The sequence below is a fragment of the Pan troglodytes genome, chromosome 14 (genome assembly GCF_028858775.2).
Source record: "Pan troglodytes isolate AG18354 chromosome 14, NHGRI_mPanTro3-v2.0_pri, whole genome shotgun sequence".
NCBI classification, from domain to species: Eukaryota; Metazoa; Chordata; class Mammalia; order Primates; family Hominidae; genus Pan; species Pan troglodytes.
The window spans coordinates 120,055,353-120,071,793 of NC_072412.2; the positions used below are offsets into that span (position 1 = coordinate 120,055,353).

General features: G+C 46.3%; 1 pseudogene; it reads left to right on the forward strand.

The window, feature by feature from the left end:
- The first annotated feature begins 7,509 nt into the window (after positions 1-7,509).
- On the forward strand, positions 7,510-14,627 carry LOC134808176 (tubulin beta-8 chain-like; annotated as a pseudogene).
- The last annotated feature ends 1,814 nt before the right edge of the window (positions 14,628-16,441 follow it).

The following is a 16,441-nucleotide window of genomic DNA, read 5'->3' on the forward strand; positions in this document are numbered from 1 at the left end:
GGGATCAGGCCCAGGAACTGCTGCCTTGGGTAGCCTTAGAACATGGCTCCCTGCATCCTGGCCTCTGCTCCAGCTCCAGGTGTAGCACAAATTGGCCCAGTTACAACTCCAGTCACTGCTTCAGAGGGTGCAAGCTATAAGCCTTGGTAGCTTTCATATGTTGTTAGGCCTGTGAGTGTACAAAATGCAAGAGCTGAGACTTGGGAGCCTCCACCTTTACTTCAAATAATGTATAAAAAAGCTAGGGTGTGCAGGCAGAAGCATGCTGCAAGGGTGGAGCCCTCATGGAGAACCTCTACTAAAACAACGCAGCAAAGAAATGTAGGGTTACAATCCCCATGTGGGTTCCCCACTGGGGCATGGCCTAGTAGATCTGTGAGGAGAGGATCACTGTCCTCCAGATCCCAGAATGGTAGATCTAGCTACAGCTTGCACTTTGCACCTGGAAAAGCCAGAAGCACACAAAACCAGCCAGAGGCACACAATAGCAGCCCATGAGAGCAGCTGTGGGGGCTGAACCATGCAAAGCCACAAGGTCTAAACGTCCCAAGGCATTAGTGTGCCCTGGAAATGGGACATAGAATCAAAAATAATTATTTTGGAGCCTTAAAATTCAATAACTCCCCTTCTGGGCTTCAGACTTGTATGGGTCCTGTGGCCTCTTTTTTTTTTTAGCTGATTTATTCCTTTTAGAATAGGAGTATTTACCCAATGCCTATGCCCCATTTGTATCTTGGAAGCACTTAATTTGTTTTTTATTTTACAGGCTTATAGGAAGAATAAACTAGCTTTGTCTTAGATGAGACTTTTGACTTTTGAGTTAAGGCTGAAATGAGTGAAGACTTTGGGGATTATTGGGATGTCATGATTGTATTTTGAAATATGAGAAGGATATGAGACTTGGAATGGCCAGGGGCAAAATGATATAGTTTAGGTATGTGTTCCCACCAAAATCTTATATTAAAATGTAATCCTCAATGTTGGAAGTGGGCCTAGTCGGGAGGTGATTGAATCATGAGGGCAGGATTTCCATGAACAGTTTGGCATCATTTCCTTGGGTGCCATTCTCACAATAGTAAGTTTTCATGAGAGCTGGTTATCTACAAGTGTGTAGCACTTCCCCCCTGCCCTCACACTTACCATGTGATGTGCAAGCACTGGATTTATTTTTCACCTTGATTGTCAGTTGTCAGAGGCTTGACCAGAAGCAGAAGCCAGTGCTATGCTTTCTGTACAGCCTGTAGAACCATGAGCCAATTAAACCTATTTCCTTTATAAATTAACCAGTCACCGATTGTTTTTACAGCAATGTGAGAATGGCATAATATTTCCATCAAAAAACTATTAGAAGTAATAACTTGAGTAAATTTGCAGAATACAAAATTAACATATACAAATCAGTAGGATTTCTATATGCCAACAGTCAACAAACTGAAAAAGAATTCAAAAAAGTAATCCTATTTGAAATAGCCACAAATAAAACAAAATGTGTGGGAATTTACCAAAGAAATAAAAGTTCTCAACAGTTAAAAATGTAAAACACTGATAAAAGAAATGAAAGAGAAGACAAAAAAATGGAAAGTTATTTCTATGTTCACAGATTGGAAGAATCAGTATTTTAAAAAATGTCCATATGATCCAAAGCAATCTATACATTTCATGCCATCTCTATCAAAATAACAATGACATTCCTCACAGAAATAGAAAAAAAATCTGAAATATATATGGAACCACAAAACACCATAATAGTCAAAGCTATTCTGAGTATATAAACCAAAACTGTAGGAATCCCATTACATGGTTTTAAATTGTACTATCAAGCTGTAGTAATTAAAACAGCATGACACTAGAATAAAAAGACATAAAGACAAATGGAATGAAATAGAGAACTTAGAAACAAACTCATACAGCTAAACTAATTTTCAACAAAAGTGTCAATAACATACAACAAAAAACAAGACAGTTTCAGTAATAAATAGGGCTGGGAAAACTGGCAAGCCATAGGCAGAAGAATGAAACTAGAACCCTATTTCTTGCAAAATACAAAAATCAAATTAAAATGAATTAAGGACTTAAACCTAACACCTCAAACTATCAAAATTTTACAAGAAAACACTGGGGAAACTCTTTAGGGCATTGGTTTGGACAAAAATTTCTTAAATAATTCCCCATAAGCACAGACAACCAAAGCAAACATGGACAAATGGAATTACAGCAAGTCAGAAAGCTTTTTTAAAGTGAAGGAAACAATAAACAAAGTGAAGAGAAAACCCACAGAATGGAAGAAAATATTTGTAAATTACCCATCTGAAAAGCAATTAATAGTTACATGATATGGTTAGGCTTTGTGTCCCCACCCAAATCTCATATTGAATTGTAATCCCCAGGTGTTGAAGGAGAGACCTGGTAGAAGGTGATTGGATCATGGGGTTGGTTTCCCCCAGGCTGTTCTTCTGATAATGAGTGAGTTCTCATGAGATCTGATGGTTTTATAAGGGGCTTTTCCCCCTTTGCTTCACATACATGCTCTCTCGCCTGCCATCATGGAAGAGGTGCCTGCTTCCCATCTGCCATGATTGTAAGTTTCCTGAGGCCTCCCCAGCCATGTGGAACTGTGACTCAGTTAAACCTATTTCCTTTATAAATTACCCAGTCTCGCCAGGCGCAGTGGTGCATGCCTGTAATCCCAGCACTTTGGGAGGCTGCGGCGGGTGGATCACGAGGTCAGGAGTTCAAGACCAGCCTTGCCAAGATGGTGAAACCCCGTCTCTACTAAAAATACAAAACTTAGCTGGGCATGGTGTCAGGTGCCTGTAATCCTGGCTACTCAAGAGGCTGAGGCAGAGAATTGCTTGAACCCAGGAGGTGGAGGTTGCAGTGAACCGAGATCATACCAGTGCACTCCAGCCTGGGTGACAGAGCAAGACTTCATCTGAATACATAAATAGATAAATAACCCAGTCTCAGTTTTTTTATAGCAGTGCAGAAACAGACTAATACACTACAATATATTGAGTTCAAAACATTCTATAGAAAAAATATAATCAATTAAAGAGTGGACAAAAATTTAAATGGACATTTATGAAAAGAAGACATACAAATGGCAAATAGGCAAGTGAAAAGGTGCTCCACATTACTGATCATTATAGAAATGCAAATCAAACCCAAAATGAGATATCATTTCACCTCAGTTAAGGTGGCTTTTATCCAGAAGTCAGTCAAAAACAAATGTTGCTAATAGCCAAGATTTGGAAGAAACCTAAATGTCCATCAACAGATGACTGGATAGAGAAAATGTGGTACATATACACAATGGAGTGCTATTCAGCTATAAGAAAGAATGAGAGTCTGTCATTTGCAGTAACAGAAATGGAACTGAAAGTCTTTATGTTAAGTGAAATAAGTCAGGCACAGAAAGAAAAATGTCACATGTCCTCACTTATTTGTGGGTGCTAAAATTTGAAATAATTGATGTCATAGAGAGTATAAGGGTGGTTACCAGAGGCTGGGAAGGGCAGTGGGGGAACAGGGGGTTAGTGGGGATGTGAAATGGGTACGAAAAATTGTTAGAAAGAATGAGTAAGACAGTATTTGATAGCACAACAGGGTGATTATGGTAAAAAAATTTTTAATTATATATTTTATAAAAACTAAAATAGTATAATTGGATTGTTTATAACACAAGCTATAAATGCTTGAGGGGACGGATACCCTGTTTTTTATTATGTATTACTTGTTACATGCCTGTATCAAAGTATGTCATGTACCCCCATAAATATATACACCAACTATGTACCCATAAAAATTAATTAAAAATTACAATTAAAACCAAAGGGAGGAGAGTCTAATGAGGCAGGTGTGACCCATGGCTTGAACTAGCTTTTCAGGGTAACTTTGGAATGTCCTTATCCAAGAAGGGGGGTCCATTTAGTCAATAGGGGCTTAGAAATTAATTTTTAGTTTGTAAGTGGAAAAAAGAGAATTTTTAATCCTGAGCCATAGCTCTCAGTCAGTCAGTCCCTGCAGGGAACCCTGTTCTTTACTCTGGAGATAAACACTATTTTTCTTTTCCACTGAATAACACCACATTTCAAAATGAGGGGAAACATCTTGAAACTAAGAGGTATGGCCTTATTAAATTTGATTTGGTTTCCATTGTAATTAATTTAATCACATGTGTTCTAGAGTTTGTCCTCAGTCTTCTCCTACTTTAGGCTCATGATCTGTTGAATTTGCTCAGCTCCCTGCTCAACAGCAGGAAATCAGAATTATTTAAAAGCCTCATTGTGGCTGGGAGCAGTAGCTCATGCCTGTAATCCCAGCAATTTGGGAGGCCAAGGTGGGCAGATCACTTGTTATCAGGGGTTTGAGACCAGCCTGGCCAACAGAGTGAAACCCCATTTCTACTAAAGATACAAAAATTAGCTGGGTGTGGTGATTCATGCCTGTAATCCCAGCTACTTGGGAGGCTGAGGCAGGAGAATCACTTGAACCTGGGAGGCGGAGGTTTCAGTAAGGCAAGATGGTGCACTGCACTCCAGCCTGGGCAGTAGAGCAAGACTCTGTCTCAAAATAATAATAATAAATAAAAATAAAAATCTCATTGTGTTTCAAACAAAATTTCTTTTGCATATCAACTGTGTCAACTTGCATATTAACTATAATCATTTTGTTTACTTTATATCCAATCTTGAGAAATCTTTGAGGACTAATTTCACTCTTTTCTGCCATTTTGGTAAACATACCAAATGCCACCATACAAAATGCACAAAATTCCTGAGAAATACATTTTCTCCTTGAGGAGTAGACTTGCTGTGTTAGAGGAACTCATGGTTATCAAGCTTCTAGTTTAATAAACATGACTAGAATTCTCTATCTTAATATGAGTAGCTAGGTACTCACAAGGCATCTAGAAGGTTAATACCTATGGTCTGGAAATAGCCACATTTTTTTACTGGCCACAGATTACAATTGCAGAATATTTATGGCCATACAAGACATCTTCCACCAAGCCTGAAAAATGTATAAATGTCCTAGGAGTGCAGCATTTTTTGTTAAAGATAATATTAACGAGCTAGCTTAGGTTAACGGGTTAATGGTCACTGTTAAAACCAATAGCCCCGACTTTAGTGAGTACATCTGCACCTTCCAAGTTTAATTATAACTCTTTCTCTTTATAGTTAGAGTACAGACACTAACAAAAGACAATGCATTCCTGCTCTTGTTTTCTGAGGATGTCCAACTCTGTAATGGAGTCATTTCTAATAAACTTGCTTCTTTCACTGTGCTCTCTGACTCACCTCAAATTTTTTACTGCACAAGATCTAAGAATCCTACTTTGTGGTCTGTATCAGGAACCTCTTTTCCAGCAACATCTTTCAGCAATACCATGAAGGGACACCAAGACAAGACCCCCACTCCAAGGAAAACAATCCACATAGAATCATTCAGCTGGCAAGTGGGCTGTCTTTTAGAGTCGCGAAGCCATTCAGGTTGGCAAGAATGATTACCCACTATTACTTAAGTGAGAGGCCCTAGGGTATAATATTAGGGTGAGAGACTCAGCCCAAAGTTAGAGACCTGGGGGTGTCATACTCAGATTAGAGGCCAAGCCCACAGGGTTAGAGGCCCTGGGGAATATTGAGAAGAATGGATTTGGCTAAACAAGATGTTTGCCACTTTCTGTTTTTGGACTGTCCACCTTGTGCTTTGTCCCTCACCTGAGTGCTCTGCATATTGTTGCCTTTCTGCCCACCGCCTCCGTTTTGCAGTAGCCTGGAGGCTGCCCCAGGAAAGAGGCCCCAAACAGTTTAGCTTTTACTTTCCTTAGTGATCCTCTGACTTTTAGCCTTGATGTCTTAGAGCTATTGCTGCTACCACTTTTCTAGTTGGCAAAGCTAATAAACTAACATTAGAACAGCACCTACAGGTTTTTGACCCCACAACAAGGGAAGGTGGTCCTAGAAGCTAAAGGGCACCAGTGGATAATAGGAGAATATTTATGAAAGTGTGAGGCCTTATTGCTAGACCGACCCTCCAGACATAACCCTTAAAGCCTGGCAAACCATAAACCCAGCTACTTACCTGTCAGAGTCCACAGGTGCTCCCAGCCTTTCTGGCATACAGGTTGTATTAGTCTGTTCTCACGCTGCTAATAAAGACATATCTGAGGCTGGGTAATTTATTAAAAAAGAGGTTTAATTGACTCACAGTTGCACGTGGTTGGAGAGGCCTCACACTCATGGCAGAAGGCAGGTGAGGAACAAAGTCACATCTCTTACATGGCAGCAGGCAAAAGAGCTTGTGTAGGGAAACTCCCCTTTATAAAACCATCAGCTGTAATCCCAGCACTTTGGGAGTCCAAGGCAGTGGATGACCTGAGGTGAGGAGATCGAGGCCAGCCTGGCCAACATGGTGAAACTCCGTCTGTACTAAAAGTACAAAAATTAGACAGGCATGGTGGTGGGCACCTGTAATTCCAGCTACTCAGGAGGCTGAGACAGGAGAATCGCTTGAACCCGGGAATCAGAGGTTGCTGTGAGCCAAGATCATGATAATGCACTCCAGCCTGAGCAACAGAGCAAGACTCTGTCTCAAAAATAAATAAATAAATAAACCACCAGATCTCATGAGGCTTATTCACTGTCACGAGAACAGCATGGGAAAGACCCATCCCCCGATTCAATTACCTCCCACTGGGCCCCTCCCACGATATGTAGGAATTATGGGAGCTATAATTCAAGATAAGATTTGACTGGGGACACAGCCAAAGCATGTCACAGGTTATGAAACAAATTTATTCTAGCAGGCCAGACGTAGGAGAGATGAGCCCCTTGACCATCCCAAGGAAGAGTGGTTAACAGATGCAAGTTTTTTTATGCATCAGGAAAACAGGAGGGCTAGATATGCTATTAGTAGTCAGCACAAGAGAATCAAGGCACAAGCCTTGCTGGCCTCGACCTCAGCTCAAAAAGCTGAGTTAATTGAACTTACTAGGCCCCTGCAGTTGGAAAGGATTTAAAAGTTAACATTTACACTGATTCCAAGTCTGATTTTTTAGTGCTTCATGCTTATGCTGCAATTTGGAATGGGTGGGGACTCCTGACCCCAAAGGGCTTTTCCATACAACATCATTCAGATTTTGAGCTTGTTAGAATGCTGCTTTGCTGCCAAAAGTGACTATAATTAATTGCAGAGGAGATCAAAAGAGAGACTGACCATGTAAAAGGAAATGCCCTTGTAGATGCCACAGCCAAGGCCCCTGCACTGAAAGGGCCAATGAAGCTTGTGGGCGTGCTGGTCAGCATACATAGAACTGGGCCAGAATACCCTGAAGAAGAACAAAAATGGTCCAGGGATTGCATTTCAGTCCAGGGCCCCTCGGGCTGAATGATGGTAATAAATTACTAATGCCAAGTACCAATCACAGGAGTATAACTCAGCACTTTCATGATTCTTTTCACCCTAGAAGGGATTCTTTGTTTCTGTTAATGTCTCATTTGTTTATAGGGGTAAATCTTTTCAAGACACTAAAACAGGTGACTTAGCCCTGTGAGCTCTGTGCCTGACATGACCCAAACGGCCAGCAATTTTCTCCTTCTCCAGTTAAACCTGTCCAAAATTGAGGAACCTATCTACATGAGAACTGGCAACTCTAATTTACCCTGAAGCCTTTCTGCAGGAGATTCAAATATTTGCTAATGCTTACTGATACCTTCACTGGTTAGATCGAGGCATTCCCCACCCCATCTGAAAAATGTTTACCAGAAGAAATAACTCCTCAGTTTGGGTAATCCAAAAGCCTGCAAAGTGACAATGGCCCATCTTTCACAGCAGGCGTAACCCAACACCTATCCTCAGCTTTAAGAATCCAATATTACCTTCACTCTGCTGGAGACCGCAGTCCTCTGGAAAGGTGAAAGGGCTAATCCTAAAGAAGACTAGCTAAATCAGAGGCCTGACTATCTCTAACACCCATAGCTTACTGCGGGTTTGAACTGCTCCAAAGTAAAACGTATAATTAAGTCCTGTTGAGTTAACATGTGGAAGGCCTTTCCTAACCACAGATCTCCTAATAGATGAAAAGACTCATCAGTTACAAAAATATGTCATCAATCTGGGACAGGTGCAAAGGCACTCTGTGAATATGGAAACAAGAGTCTTCCCCTCCCACATGGGAGGAAAAATCAGTTTCAGCTCAGCTAGGAATTTAGTCTTACTAAAGACGTGGGAGGAAGTTCTTCAGCTGAGCAGCTTTCCCCAACGTGGAAAGGACCATAGCAAGGACACCTGAGTTCTCCAACAGACGTTCAACGCCAAGGGATTCACAGGTGGGTGCACCTGTGTGGAAGTAAAGCTGTTGCTTATTCTGGGAGCCCAATTGGAGGCTGAGGGAGGTGGACGCGGGGCTATTTAAGCGTTAGCGGAGGGCGGGCTGGGTCGCTGCGCCTCTGCTCCTCCTTCTCGCGCTTCTGTTGCCGCCCTAATCCTGCCTTAGCCATGAGGGAGATTGTTCTCACGCAGATCGGGCAGTACGGGAACCAGATCGGGGCCAAGGTTGGCAGCCGGGGCTCTGAGGGCCCAGCCCGGGCCTGCCGGGTGGCCGGGGAAGATGTTGGCAGTGGCGGGAGCGGTGCCCCTGCATTGCGGCCCCTGGGGTCCCTGTCGGGGACGGTGGAACTGGGCGGCTGGTGAGGCGGCTGGGGTGGACCCCAGGGACAGGGCGGCCTAGGGATGGGGGTGTGGATGAGGGTGGGGGTGGGAGAGGGGCTGGGGCGCCTCCGTGACTCAGCCCCGGCCTGTCTGGCCCCTCCTGTCTGTTGCAGTTCTGGGAGGTGATCTCTGATGAACATGCCATCGACTCCGCTGGCACCTACCATGGGGACAGCCACCTGCAGCTGGAGCGCATCAACGTGTACTACAACGAGGCCAGCGGTGAGACCCCCGTCCTTCCCCCACCGCCCTCCTGGGAACGTAGCTCTCCCCTCGCTCATGCCCTCCCTCCCCACGCAGGTAGCAGGTACGTGCCCCGCGCTGTGCTCGTGGATCTGGAGCCGGGCACCATGGACTCTGTGCGCTCGGGGCCCTTCGGGCAGGTCTTCAGGCCAGACAACTTCATTTCCGGTGAGCTGCGGGCGAGGATTGGGGTGCGGCTCCTTAGCCAGGGCAGCTCAAAATCTAGGAACACCCCAAGGTCATCCTGTGGGAACTGTGGCGCCAGGGCCCCTGAACACCCTCCTATCCGCCGAGTCGAGTCGCTCAATCTGCCTGTCCTAAACGGGCTTTGGGAGGAAGGCCCGGGCGTCTCCTCAAGGTGAGGAGCTACTGATGTCCTTGCCGGGAGCTGAGCTGGGGTCGTGGCTACTGCCTTTCCTGAGAATGGGCAGGAGCCACCTGCAGCGAGGTCTGTGAGCCCGTCTCAGGTTTGACTCCTGTCTTAATTTCTAACAGGGGAAGCTGCTGTCCTGTAACTCTGGGGGAGCGGGTTTCATTTGCTCCACCTGCAGGGCGAATGGTGCTTTCACCTCACATGTGACACTTGGCCCCTTTCTGCATTATGGTGGTGACCACTGATGACCGTATACCTGGCCGTCGAGTGACTGGCTGTACTGTCTTACAGGTCAGTGTGGGGCCGGAAACAACTGGGCCAAGGGACACTACACCGAAGGCGCGGAGCTGATGGAGTCAGTGATGGACGTTGTCAGGAGGCTGAGAGCTGTGACTGCCTGCAGGGTTTCCAGCTGACCCACTCCCTGGGTGGGGGGACTGGGTCTGGGATGGGTACCCTTCTCATCAGTAAGATCCGGGAGGAGTACCCAGACAGGATCATAAACACATTGAGCATCCTGCCCTCGCCCAAGGTGTCAGACACCGTGGTGGAGCCCTACAACGCCACCCTCTCAGTCCACCAGCTCATGGAAAACACGGATGAGACCTTCTGTATAGATAACGAAGCGCTATATGACATATGTTCCAAGGCCCTAAAACTGCCCACACCCACCTATGGTGACCTGAACCACCTGGTGTCTGCTACCATGAGTGGGGTCACCATGTGCCTGCGCTTCCCGGGCCAGCTGAATGCTGACCTGCGGAAGCTGGCCGTGAACATGGTTCCGTTTCCCCGGCTGCATTTCTTCATGCCCGGCTTTGCCCCACTGACCAGCCAGGGCAGCCAGCAGTACTGGGCCTTGACTGTGGCTGAGCTCACCCAGCAGATGTTTGATGCTAAGAACATGATGGCTGCCTGTGACCCCCATCACGGCCACTACCTAACGGCGGCTGCCATTTTCAGGGGTCGCATGCCCATGAGGGAGGTGGATGAACAGATGTTCAACATTCAAGATAAGAACAGCAGCTACTTTGCTGACTGGCTCCCCAACAACGTAAAAACAGCCGTCTGTGACATCCCACCCCGGGGGCTAAAAATGTCAGCCACCTTCATTGGGAATAATACGGCCATCCAGGAACTCTTCACATGTGTCTCAGAGCAGTTTACAGCAATGTTCAGGCGCAAGGCCTTCCTCCACTGGTACACAGGCGAGGGCATGGATGAGATGGAATTCACCGAGGCCGAGAGCAACATGAACGACCTGGTGCCTGAATATCAGCAATATCAGGATGCCACGGCGGAGGAGGAGGAGGATGAGGAGTGTGCTGAGGAGGAGGTGGCCTAGAACTCTCCTTTTCTAGGTAAAGGGGGGAGGCAGTGTGGATTCTTTACTGTGTTCTGACAGCCATGTGTCACTATGCGCTTGTTCATTTGTGTCTTCACATCTCCTGCTGCATTTTAAAGCATTTCTATAGTATGCAGTTTTGACTAATAACGTGTTCTCACAGCATCTGGTTTCACCTCCATCTTCCATGGGCCCTCTGGCTACTGCTGCCAGATGCACACAGTTGTCCTGCAAGGCGGAAGCTGTCTGGGCTTATCACATGCCCAGGAACAAGCATTCCAGTGGCTCCAGGAGGGCTCGGCATGGGCTGTGGACATGGCAGGCAGGCTTCACGCAAACTTGGGGATGCCCTGGGCCTTGGGCAGCGACGTGGTGGAAAACCTGTTCCTGAAGAAAAGCCTTGGCTTATCCCATGTACCAAACTTCTAGGGGACCAGCTGGCCATGTTTTGGAACTTTGTCCACCAGGGTCGCTGACCCCTTTTAATGTCCCCAAAGTCCCATCTTGGAGTAGGAATGTGGTCAGACAGCTGGCTCTGAACCAGCAATGAAGGGTGTGCAAGTTGGACCCCAGCCACTCCATCACCACGATGGCCTGGGTGTGATTGTGTGGCCTCATTCTCTTAATGAGGTGGGCATGGGATATCTGGCAGGGACTAGGCAGGAATTGAGCCCAGTGTTTGCTAACATGCACTGAACCCTATGTAGAAGGGGATTAGGTCCTGGGGGCTGCAGATGTGGTTGCTGGGCCTGTGACATGCACTGAACCCTATGTAGAACCCTATGCAGCCCCTTGAAACTTCCCAGGATGGCTGGTTTTGGGGGTTTATCACCTTATTTTTCTCCCTCTGGTTTTAGCCACTGTAGGCCAGTTTGTTCACAGATTTTTACCAACTTTGGCTCATTTCATTACCTTATCAGAGGTGGGAATTCTGAGGTCCCTAAGCCAGAGGCTTTCAGGGATGTGGCTCCCTCTGCCGCCCTGGCAGGGAGGGCGCAGGGGTCCCAGGTGGAGCCTCTGACCTAGAGCCTTTGGCTCTAGAGCCTGGAGCCTTACCGCAAGGCTGCCTGTGGGTTTGGCGTGGGGAAACAACCCAGCCTGGAGCCCAGGCTGCTGGTTATCTGGAGACAGCCTCCCCTTAAGATTTCTCTGAGACAAGAAACAATTATGCAAATTATCCTAATTCTGTTTTAAAGAATAGAGAGATTGATTGCAGAGACAAACCATTTAGGCAGGCAATGTAGGTGTTTCCACGGCTAATCTGCCTTCAAAGGAGAGGGATTTTGTTTGTAAACTTCAGACCCAGAAAATTGATTGTTCTGTCAACTTTAGATAATTATCTGTCCTCCCTGAGGCCCTAAGCTTAGCAGAAATGTTCTTTCTCTGAATCAGTACTCAGCTTTGGATCTCTGTTGGGTTCCCTGTGGAGTGCTAAATCAGAGATTCCCCCAAAGCAGTGGATCAGGAGCCTTCCTCCAGCCACAGTGCCCATCCTGCCTGCGGAAGAATGGACAGAGGGATGGGAGGGCTGCAGAGCTGGCACTGTGTCCCTGGAGGGGCTGGTGGGGACTCACTGTTCGGGGGACAGGGGAGGCAGAGTCCACACTCAACTGCTGCGTGGAGATGGGCATGAAGGGCAGGCAGGTCTGGCCTTGGCCTTGCGGTTTGTTTCCATTAAAGACCTTCAAGACCAGAAGGGACCAATAGGGCCGGACTATGCAGGGAGAGAAGAGGTTCTAGGGAACTGAGTTCCGAAGTCTTCGTCTTCTCACTGTGCAATGGGGTTCACCTATAAAGCAGGCTGCTTGTCCTCGGGAGAGCTCATTGTGGAGAAACATCACTGGACAGAGCCCCTCCTTATCTGCATCAGACTCCTCTGGTCTCCCCGGTTGCCTTTTTCTCTGCCCCTAAGGGCACCTGTCCCTGGAGAGGCTCTCAGGACAGTATCCTGGACACCCCCTGCCTGGACACCCCTTGCCTGGCACCCCTCCTCTCCACAATGTCATCAGAGAGCTCCACCTGCCCTTCTAGCCCCCTGGTCCAGCACTGCTGGTCATGAGGTTTGGGCCCTGTGACCTGCCCAGATCCAAGCTGTGGGGAAAGTTTGCTGAGACCAGTTTGGGGAACAGAGGGGCCTTGTTGTACCATTTGTTCTGGGCACAGGGGACCTCCTGCATCGTCTATCTCCTCCATGAGATGCTAGTTTCAGGGATTCCTTGGGGACACTGGAGAGCAGGGCTGGCTCAGGCAGGGGCCTGACCATAGTCCAGACAGTGCAGACCCTACCTGAGGTGCCACACGGGCCCTCATCAGTCTTCTCTTCACACAGTGGAGTCACTCCTGTGCCTCCCCTGTCTGCACTCCATTGAGCCGGGAAAGGCCTGCAGTAGCCAATGCCCACATTTGAGTTTCAAATGTGAATATACCCAGGGATTGCAATTTACCAAAAGATGAAGGAAAAGGCCTCTCCCAGTACTTGGTCAACATTATTCTGTGGTATTTTTCAGATGAAATTAGCATTTAAGCCAGTATACTTTTAGTAAAGCAGATTATGCTCCATAATGTGGGTGGGTCTCATCCAATCAGTTGAAGGCCTTAAAGGAAGAAATACTGACCTCCCAGGGGAAGAGGGAATTCTGCCCCTGGACTCAAGCCACTCTTCCTTGGATTCTAGCCTCTGTAATCACATGAGACAATTCTGGACATCTCCTCCTCTCTTTTCTGTTTCTCTGGAAAACCCTGACTAATGCAATTCTTGTTAAGCTGCTTTTAAGAAGTGTGAAGAAAATATTAAAAAGATGTAACTAAGAATTTTGAGTGGACAATCTAATTATTTCACACTGGCTGAGATCTCCCTGATGTTGACATTGCAATGACACTGTGCACTTCTTGGGGTAAGAAAAAGTGCAGTCTCAGTATCCCTCCCACTAAATAGGAAGGCAAATTGCCGTTTCCCAAAAAGTCCAGAATAGTAAGTAGGTTGACGAGTAACTCTTGAAGTTACATAGGACAAATCAGTTGCAACAGAGGATCATAAACCCCTCATGTATGGAAGGAAAACAAGTTCGTCAATGTGCAAACTGTAAGTCTAAGTTCCTACTTCTGTAAAAAGTAGAGTTTCCTCTTCAAAGACTTTCCTTCCCATCTCATTAGAAATAAATAGTAACTTCTCTTAGAAGCAAAATTTATTCAAAGACCTGTGCTAACATTCTTAAATATCTGCTAGCCCTAATAAAGAAATCAATGTACTTTATGTTCTTAGCTCCCACAATTTAGCCTAAATATTTGCCCTGGCATGCTTATGCTAGTCCAAGCAAGCTTTAGGTCATTGCCTGTTCCTCTTCTTTATTCGAAGGTGTTTTTACTTTTTTCAGCATTCCACAAGTTACTTCCTCCTTCCTTTGTTCTCCTCTGCCTTTTCCTCTCTAAAAAAGTTCTAAGTTGCTAGCCAATCGGGACAAATACAGAATGTGAGGTCCCGTTCCAGCCGCTGGAAACTGGACACAGCAGTAGGGTGGATGCATCAGGTTATAAATGACCCTGTCTCCTTTGCTCAGTATACTGTTGTGGCAAAACTGCTGGCGAGTGTACACTTTCTGCAGAAATTAAAAAAAAAAAAAAAGGCCTTGCTGAGGAAATTAAATTTACATTCAAGTGCTATTTCTTTACTGCACTGGGAACAAGCATTTCAAACAATTTCAACCCTGCTGGACCGCATCAAGTGAGGGCCAGGGTGGAAAAGCGGCCGTGCCGAGGTGCCCCGGAAGCAGCCTCCGGAGTGTGCGTCAGAGTTTCTGGCCATTTCAGCTAAGACTTTTCTTCTGACAGACTAGAAGTGAAAAAAAGAATTATTTACTTTGTTGGGAAATGTGACAAAAGGTTAAAATTCTACTAGTTCATAAAATATTTGAAGCTAACTTTGTTTTTATAAATAAAATTGTATTTACAATTTAAGTTTTAGTTCTCATCCTTGCTGTTATAAAAGTTATTCTAAGTTATGTCAGTCTTTGAGGGTAAATGTAGAGTATTTAAAATAGCCTATATTTGGAAAACTGAACAGTGTTTGTTGTCATGATTTTACTTTGTTCTTGACCACATTGGTCCCAGAGAAAGTCAAGGTCTTCACCCACGGATTCAAGATTCTTGTGGCAGCTGCTGAATTCTTTTCCAACAATGCTTGGGCGTCATCAGCGTCACGTTTGTGCACTACCCCAGCCCCAACCACAGACATGGGCAGGAGGAACAGAGCTCTACTGTGTAGCGTCACTGCCAGTAAGAGTCTGGCTCTCCCATGAAGCATTACTCTTCCTCTGCATGTATCTTAGAATTTCAAAAGCCATTTGGCCTCCATTTCTTTAGATTGTGGATAAGATCCATAAACTTGTACTGGGGTCACTGTTCCTCCAGCCTCTTTAGCACGTATCTGCAGTCTCATTTCCAGGCTGTTTCCTCTATGGGCCACTGCCTGCAGAATTCCCAGATGAATCCATTGCCCATTCCCTGTAGCCACATCTCCAAATCCACAGCCGTTCTCAGCAGCTGCCTACACACTCACATCCCAGAGGTCAAGTTGCCACAGCTGGTGTGTGTTTCCAGCCACTAGGCAACCCCAGGTCTTCATCTGAGCACCCAGGGCCAGAAGTCTCACCCTGTCCCCCATACCATCCCTTCCCAGCCAGCCACAGTTTCCTTCCTTCTGTTGCTCACACAGTGCTCTCAGCCCCAGATGCCCTTCCTGACACTTCCTCCCAAGGAAACCCAAGTCCTCCGTCAGGGTCCACCCAAATGTCCACACCCTCTGGTAGCCTCCCCAGCCCCAGAGGCTCCCTTGAGCTCCCTTCCCCCATTAGAGCCTACAGAGGCAGTGCTGCCCAGCAGACATCTCGGCTGGGAGTCAAACAGAGCAAGGCTATTTTGGTCCCTCTCTCCACTCTATGCGACCCTGAAATGTGCCCTGGCCTTAGGAAACATTCAGCTACATCAGAGAACGTGAGTATGCATGTGGTTTGTATAACACAGGCAAGACATGGTTTTTAGATACGTTCAGAATAGATAGTTACAGAGAACAGGTATGTTACATGTGGGAAGGAAGAGACACAAGGGCCAAGAGATACTTAATATGCATGAGGCTCCTGGGCACTAAATGTTCAATTCACAATGTGCCTTTATACAAGAGACACCTAAACATGCAGAACCATGGGGCCTTCGTTCACCACCATTCCTGGTGCCCATTCTGGTCGCATGCATCCTCTGCCCAAGAAACACGTAGAACCCATGGCAGTGTGACAGCTGCTTCTTGGCAACTCCACCATGATCAGGCACACTTGTCCCATGTCTGTCCCATTGAGCCGGTGTGTGTCATAAGCCCTTCAGCTGTGAGCACTCTTGCCCAGACCTCGGCTCTGGTCCTCGTGGTCACACCTGAGGGGGTGAGGTTGACTAGCAGAGAAAGAAGAGAACCGATGAATGTTGACAGCACAGGAATCAGGTCATACGGCCCTCCCATCTCCTTCCCTCAGCTTCTTGCTGTGTTTTACGAATGGATTTTATAAACCTGTGATTCGAGCATCCTCAGTTGCTTCTCGAGCCTTTCCGCTCCATGAACTCTGGGACAGCTTGCCTGGTACTGCAACTGGAGGACATCATTGCATCCAGAGAGCTTCCCACATGACAGTCTGTGAGCAAGGGACTTCGCCTCCCTGGATGGTGGTTTTCTTTTATGTAAAAGATGTGATCGTAGTCTCTATTTCTCAAGGGTGCTGTGAGAA